General features: G+C 34.3%; 1 long non-coding RNA gene across 1 annotated transcript; it reads right to left on the bottom strand.

The window, feature by feature from the left end:
* Positions 1–5829: 5829 nt before the first annotated feature.
* On the bottom strand, positions 5830–6734 carry LOC129900510 (uncharacterized). The gene is made up of 2 exons (XR_008769638.1): positions 6686–6734; positions 5830–6046 (listed from the first exon to the last, which is right to left on the bottom strand). It is a non-coding gene; the product is annotated as an uncharacterized LOC129900510 (long non-coding RNA).
* Between the last annotated feature and the right edge of the window lie 1186 nt (positions 6735–7920).

Genomic DNA, 7920 nt, shown 5'->3' with positions numbered 1-7920 from the left:
TTATATTTGTATATCTAATATTTATGATTTTAATATCGTTTAAACTTTTATCATATAAAAATCTTAATTTTATTATTTGAACTAAATTAATTTTTTTTGTAAATAGTAATTTTTTACCCGACTAAAAGATTAAAATCGATTAGAGAACTTCTACTTAAAATTTGAATCAATAAATAGTTACATATTTCTTTTTAGTATTCAAGATAAATTGTAAGTCTGTGAAATATTGATTAGAATGTGTAATCTCCAATATGATTTTTACTCGACTAAAAAAATTAGTAAATAGACATCTTATTAGAAAATCTTCTACTTATAAGTTGAATTAATAAATAATTATTTTCTTTAGTGTTGAGGATAAATCGTTAAGTCTATAAATATATTAATTAGCCAAATTTAATCTTTTTCCCTTTAATCTCTGTTACTAAAAAGTTTGATTACATAAAGAATTTTTTTTTGATTTTTAATATAGTTAGACTTAAATATTTTAAATATTTTGGGATAAGCTAATATTAAGAATTTGAATAAATAAAAAATTATCTTTTAGAACAAATAAAATAATTAATTAATTAATAAAAGAATTTAATTCAATTAAATTTGGGTTGATGGTATTTTTAAATTAAAAGATGGAAGGAGGGGTATTCTTGAACCTAAAACAAAGGTTAAGGGTATTTTTAGACCAAAGGATGGAGGAAGGGTATTTTTGAGTCATTTTCAATAGGTTAGGGGTATTCTTGAGCCAAAAAAAATGGATTGAGGTATTTTTAGATCAAAAAATGGAAGAAGGGTATTTATGAGCTTTTTCCCATAGATGAGGGGTATTTATGAGTCTTTTCCCTATTTTATAATGGTTAACCGCACCGCGCAAATTTTCTATATTTATTTTATATAATAAAAGAAATTAAAAAATTGCAATACCCAAAACAAAAAATATAGCCTAAACTTCATATATATCCACACAGAATTTTCAGATGAAATGCATAGGAGGTGTAATTCTAAATTCAAGAGAGGAAGTAGAAGTCATATTCAATTCACACATCTACTAATTAATTAACTTCTTGTACAAAAATTAAACGAATTCTTCTTCGAACAGAAAGTTGAACAGAGAAAGGACTAACTGAAAATGGATAACTTATATAAAAAGTAATAAATGCACAAGAGAGCTCAAATATCAATTTTGTATAAAAACTGAATAAATCAAGCGGAAAAGGAATACCAATAATTTCTAAATTAGTGTGTGGGTGAATTTTGATTTTCAATAAAGAATATGAAGAGTTAGGACAATAGATGATAATAGCTGTGACTTTTATTCTCAAGATAATAACTGTGACTTTTATTCTCAACTAATACTCCCTCTATTCCATATTAAGTAAATTTGTGAGACAATATACGCCTATTAAAAAAATTAAGACATAAATTGAACATCATTTTTCACTTTTTCCCTTTTAGTTATTTTCAAACGATTCTTGAAAAATATAAATAATTCAAAGCAAACCCATAAACATGATCAATAAAGTCTCTTGAAATTATCTGTCACGACCCAATTCCTTAGGTCATGATGACACCTACTATAACCCACCAGTAGGTAAACCAACTCGTCAATTCGGAACTTCAAGTAATGGGTTTGAAGACACAAACTAAACAAGTGTGACGAATTATAAAGATAGGCAGAAAGAATAAGCGGAAGTAAACCAAAATATGATATAAACAACTAAAGATCCCTCCCAAAACTTGAAAGTCACAAGTACAGAGCTGCTACAAAATAAAAGACGAGTACAAGTTCCGAAAGTAGACCAAAAATATATATAACAACTGACTAGTCTCAAAAGGCAAAAGACGGGGTCATCCATACTGAAGGAGACAGGAATGATCCAAAAACGCATAAGTGCTCACCCTAGTCTACGAAGTTGACTGCAACAGGCTCGATCTATCCACGACGGTAACTTGTGCTCGATCCTGCATCACGAAAATAGATGTAGAGTGTAGTATGAGTACCAAGATAACAGGTACCCAGTAGGCATCATAGGCCGAATGAGCAAAAAAGGTAAAAACAATATGAAAAAGAGGAATAGCCTAAATAAGAGTCAACATAAGCATAAAAAAGAGAAAAGAGTACTACCTATGAGAACTATAGCTAACTATACCCAACTGGGCCCCCATAAGCCTAGTCGGGACACTCGTGCGCAAGTTAAATAAAAACCCGGACAAACCCCCATAAGGCCGCCGAGTACACAGAATAGCTACAACTACCAAGGCTAGGAACCAAGAATCTACGATGTTAGGAGCCGAAGTACTATATCATTTCCAAACCCAGAATCTTTAAGAGTCAATCGATTTAGAGGTGACTTAGGGGTCGAGGCTGAGACTGGGACCCAAATGCTCATCCGAATGTTCAAAGTGGCCAAAGCCGGGAATGGGTACCCGGATGCTTGCCATAATACATAAGTGCGGTCGAGGTCGAGACTGGGTATCCGGATGTTCGCCGTAATACATTGGTATGATCAAGGCCGAGACTGCGTACCCGGATGCTCATCATACTAGCAAGCCGGTAAATGCCGGGGCTGAGTACCCGAATGCTCCCCGATAATTTAGAACGGAGGCCGGGACTTGGTACCCGGATGCTCACAAATAATTTATCCCATGATGCCAAACATTCTACTTCCCAACTAGAATACAACAGTACCAATTTTTTTTTCCAAATGAGTCAACCGATATGCCGCCAAAATTAGAACCGGAGCCAAAGTCAATGATCACGAAATCTAGTGTGGCCGACGCATCACGAAAGTCATGATTATACTGATTTATGGATGAGGATATTTTTAAGAGTAAGGGTAATGCCTAACTAAGGCCAAACTACCAGGCACTAGCCTGCTACACCATTCTACAATCTAAGTCCACTGGAACGACGTCAGGGCATCTAAAGCAAGTTTACATCATATACTAAAGCCAACATACTCCACAGTATCAACAACATGCTCATTTAACTCTCCTTATAATACTAACAAATAACGACAAGATACACATGCTTCTAAATATCCGAAAACCCCGATAACAAACCTAAAGCATGATTTCTAACACCTAAAATATACAATCAAACTACCCAATCCGAATTCCAACTATTTCAACATGCTTTCACACATTCCAGCTCAATCTAAACAAAAGTAAAATCATAGCCTACATGTAGGCTAAACACGCGGGCTCCAAATCACTGTGCCAGAGTTTTTCCTTTCTGAACTACCTCGGAATGTTGCCACACTGTCAAAAACAGAACCATGATGTCAATACGGTCGTTTAGACACTAATTTCATAATTTTTGAAGACGGACTAATTTTGGGGTCTAAAACGAGAATTATGGGACCCGCATACGAAATTCCGGGTTTGACCTCCCAAAATAGGTTCCAAACCTCACTCCGAGCTCACAAATCAAATTTATAACATAATTCGGGGTGGAAAACTAAGCGGGACGAGCATGCAACCAAAACTCATAAATTTTGACTAAAGAACCAAAAATGGCAGCATCAAAATCAGCAAATTCTGAAAAAATGAGACTCTTTCAACTCAAATAAATTATATTATGATGATCCTTGCGAAAAATCCCATAATCTAGCCTCAAGAATCACTCAAAACGGAGTTATATTGACCAAGATACACTCTTTCAAAATTCAACAAAATTTCATTTTGAAAATGACTAAATCAGTAACCAAAAATGTATTTTTACCTCAAACGAAGCTTCCCCTCACGTTTCTGAGATCACCACAAGATTCCTCACGAAATTCTCTTAAATTTTGACCCTTGAATCACTAAAATCGGATTTATATAGGTCAAAAAATAATTTTTCAAAGTTCTTCAAAAACTCAATTCGAAAATGGACATTGCTACAAATAAAATCATGATTTTTACCTGAAACAAATGCTCCAAATAAGTTTTTAATCTCTCCAATGCGTTCTCCATGAAAAATCGCACAAGTTTGCCTTTTGAATCACATAATTGGAAGCCCTAATACTCAAGTTATGGAGTTTTAAAGTTGGAGAAAATGTCCCCAAAAAAGGCTGCTGCTGCTGTAATTTTTTTCAGATATTGGAAAATCCAAAATCTCCGATGGGTTGCTCGAAATTCGTTCAGAATCCGATAAAAATAAATTAGATATGTTACCCCCACTAAATTCGACATTACGGACTCAATGACGCATTCAGAATTCTCATACGATATTATTTTAATAGAAAGTGGATCCCACACCCAAGAGTCATTTTAAGCCACATTCCACAACGGGCCTCAATATTAGTCCGGAAGCCTCGTAAAGAGAACGAAGGGTCGTTCTAGACCAAAATCAATATTCTAGAACTAACCGCACAATTAGAATTTTTATTCGAGCGCGTTTTCCAAGAATGTTGACCAAAGTCAACCATAAGCTAACTTTCAAAGTCAAAAACGTTAAATGACCCCAAACTCGTATCGATTGCCTCGATAGTCATTCCAACAGTACCACTAGCCTAATTTGGTCATTTTGGAGCTGATGGAACCATCAGAATTTGAATTCGAGATCTCTTTGACCCAAAACTCAAAAAGTCGCAACTAGACCAACTTAGGCCTTCAAAATACCAAAACGGACTTGGGACCTCTAAAAATTCAACCAACACTTCTTCTAGACCAAAAACCATCTTCCGAATCCAACGGAGTTGTCGAAATTCCATTCTGAGCATCAAAACTCTAAAAGTTTACCAAAGTCAAACCTGGGCTTAAAATTCCTTAATTTCTCAACTCAAAGCCTCAAAACTTCATTACAACTCCAAAATTGATTCCGTAAAGTCTCCTAAGCCAATTTTGATATTTCGGAGCTTTTGAAATACACGAAATTCAATTTCGAGACCTGTAGCTCTGATTGACCCCAAATACCACTTTTTAATACTTCAAACTTATGAAAACTTAAAATTTCCAAAGACTTAACTTTTCATAAAATTTTTTAAAAATCAACACTCGGTACCAATCAGAAACGACTCGAGGCATCTAAAGGGAGGGTTAAAATGATCATTTTACAAAAAATTCAAAAATGACATTCAGGGTCATTCCATATCACCTAGAAAGCAAAAATGAAAGAAATTTTTAACAACTCTCTTGAACTTTGAACAATTACTTATTTTAAACATTGAAAAAAAGTCAAATTATTCACTTAATATAGAATAAAGATAGTAAGATAAATCAAAATAATAGGAAAAAGGTGGAAAAATAATTTTAAAATGTGGTTTTTGGCTGGTGCAATATTCTTTTTATTCCTAACTTTAATAATGGGTTTATCATGAAATGTAATAAATAAGTTGATGTTGGAAAAAAGGTTTTGGGGAGGTATGACTTCCCATTTTTTCCATTTATCAGTGAGTACTACCTCCGCCTCATATTAGATGGACATTTTACTAAAAATGTTTCTCTCATATTACTTGATCACTTACTAAATCAAGATTTTTTTTAATTTTTTTTTTCTTTTTTTGATATGTTTAATACAAACATGTTGTGAACCTGTAAAAAAGGAAGCCATATCAAGCTAAATTGGGAGCCCTCCAACCTTCGCCCAGAAATAATGCTCTCAAGAAAATACTATTCAAGAGATGAACCGCAGCACATTATCCTGTTATCAACAACCTCCAAGTAGGGGTGTTCATGGTTCGGTTTGGGTCGGTTATTGATTAAAACCATAACCAAACCAACTTAGTCGGTTTTTAAATGTCTAAAACCATAACCAAACCAAGTAAAATAATAACCACGGTTTGGTTATTGTCGGTTTGGTTCGGTTTGGTTCGGTTTTTCGGTTTATTGTCGGAAAGACATGTTGATGGCAAATTAGGTCCACCAAACTTGCAACGTAGTTTATATTTACAAGAGCAAGTCAAATAGGGGTTCCAAAATACAAACAACTTTGTCCATAAATAAAAAAATTACATATTTAAACTAAACTAACTAGATATTAGAGAATCCATAGACCATAATATAATCAAAAGTACATCTTCCTTGGCTTAAGCTCCAAACTAATCAATGCTCAAAACAGTGCCCGGAGAATCTGCAAAACAAATCAGGATATTAGGCATTAAATGTCTAAAGACATACAAATACAGTACAGGAGAAGTTATGCTGAAAATAAGTAAGAAGAGAGCAAGTAGCAACAACAAATAACACAAATACACAATAACTAAAGCAAAGAAACTGAAAAAATATTGCACACTCTTGGATTGCGTTCTCATTTCATAAGTTGGCTAATACTCTAATCAATCAATTGCATTTCAAACATCAGAACCAAAATGCTTGAGATTCATATGTATATGATCACAGACTATTCTTCTAAAGTAATTCAAATTTACACAGACAAAAGTCTGCAGCAAGAACTCTTTATTCATTCACAACATCAGCAACAAGCACTGCAGCAGCAGGTTAGTTTCTAGCAACAAACAACAGACTGAACATGAAATTAGGACATGGAGATTATAGCTTGAAACTGCAGCAGCACCACAGTTCAGCAGCACTGCAGCAGCACCACAGTTCAGCAGCACTGCAGCAGCACTGCAGCAGCACCAAACTGCAGCAGCACCACAGTTTCCAGCAACAAACAACATACAATTTAATATTTTGATGCTCAAAACCAGTAACCAGCTCTCAATTTAAAGTGTAGCAACAAACAACATAGTTAATTACGTAAAATTACCTTTTTCAACGATCTCAAGTTTTTGAATTTCTTCCAAAAGGTCTTCAAGCTTGCATTCTTTAGAAGCTGACCGCAACCATTGTTGACAACAAACAAGAGCTTCAGCTGTCTTTGTCGATAGAGAACTTCGATAACAATCAAGTATCCGACCACCGGTGCTAAAAGCTGATTCTGAGGCAACAGTAGATGTAGGAATAGCAAGCACATCTCTTGCAATCCTAGAGACAATAGGATATCTTTCAGATGAAGATTTCCACCAACTCAAGATATTGAAATCCTTAATCTTCTCCATATCATCCATCAAATACTTATCAAGATCAGACTTATTATCAACATCATTTTCATCTTCAAGAAATTTCTCCCACTGTGATTGCCACACATCAGAACTATTGATTGCACCAATTTGACTCATCACACTAGTTTGATCTCCAATATTTTCACTAGAATGCCCTAAAATAGAATTCTTGTAATGATTATACAAGCGAGTTAAAGTATTCACCACCTTAGTAGACTTTTCATTTCCCTCCGCAGGATCATAAAAATTGTTAAAAAGGAACTTCACATACTTCATTTTGTAGCGAGGATCCAACACAACGGCAACAAATAACAACATGTTCATATCATCAAAATCACCCCAATATTTATCAAACTTAGTTTTCATCTTCCTAGCCATATCAGTCAAAATTGAATCGCTACAATTCGAATACTGGACAATTATGCTTTGAAGATTAAAAAGCTCATGGAAGAAACAATTTGAAGTAACATGCAAAGTACTCGAAAACTTCAAAGTGGTTTTATAGAAAATCTCAAGAAACTTAAGAAAGACTTTCACATTCTTCCAATCTTCCGAAGATGGATGCCCTGCTGTTCCACTCAATTCAAGACAATAGTTAAAGTACTTATGATCATCAATATACATTCTTGACAAGGCTTTTTCAAATTGTACAGTTGTATTTAACATCAAGTATGTAGAGTTCCATCTCGTCTCAACATCTAAACTCAATAAACCATGGGTGTCTAGTTTTACCTTCTCAACATATGACTTAAAGGAAGCAGATCTTGCAGGAGAAGACTTAACATATTTCACAGCACGCCTTACCCGAGAAATGGACTCATTTTGTTCACTCAATCCTTCTTTTACAATCAAATTCAAGATATGAGCATTACACCGAACGTGTAAAAAATCATTTCCCAAGATGACACCATTCCAATCATTAATTCTCCCTTTCAAGTAC

The sequence above is a fragment of the Solanum dulcamara genome, chromosome 8 (genome assembly GCF_947179165.1).
Source record: "Solanum dulcamara chromosome 8, daSolDulc1.2, whole genome shotgun sequence".
Lineage (NCBI taxonomy): Eukaryota > Viridiplantae > Streptophyta > Magnoliopsida > Solanales > Solanaceae > Solanum > Solanum dulcamara.
Note: the sequence above shows the minus strand (reverse complement) of the source record. Positions and strands in the feature narration are given on the sequence as shown.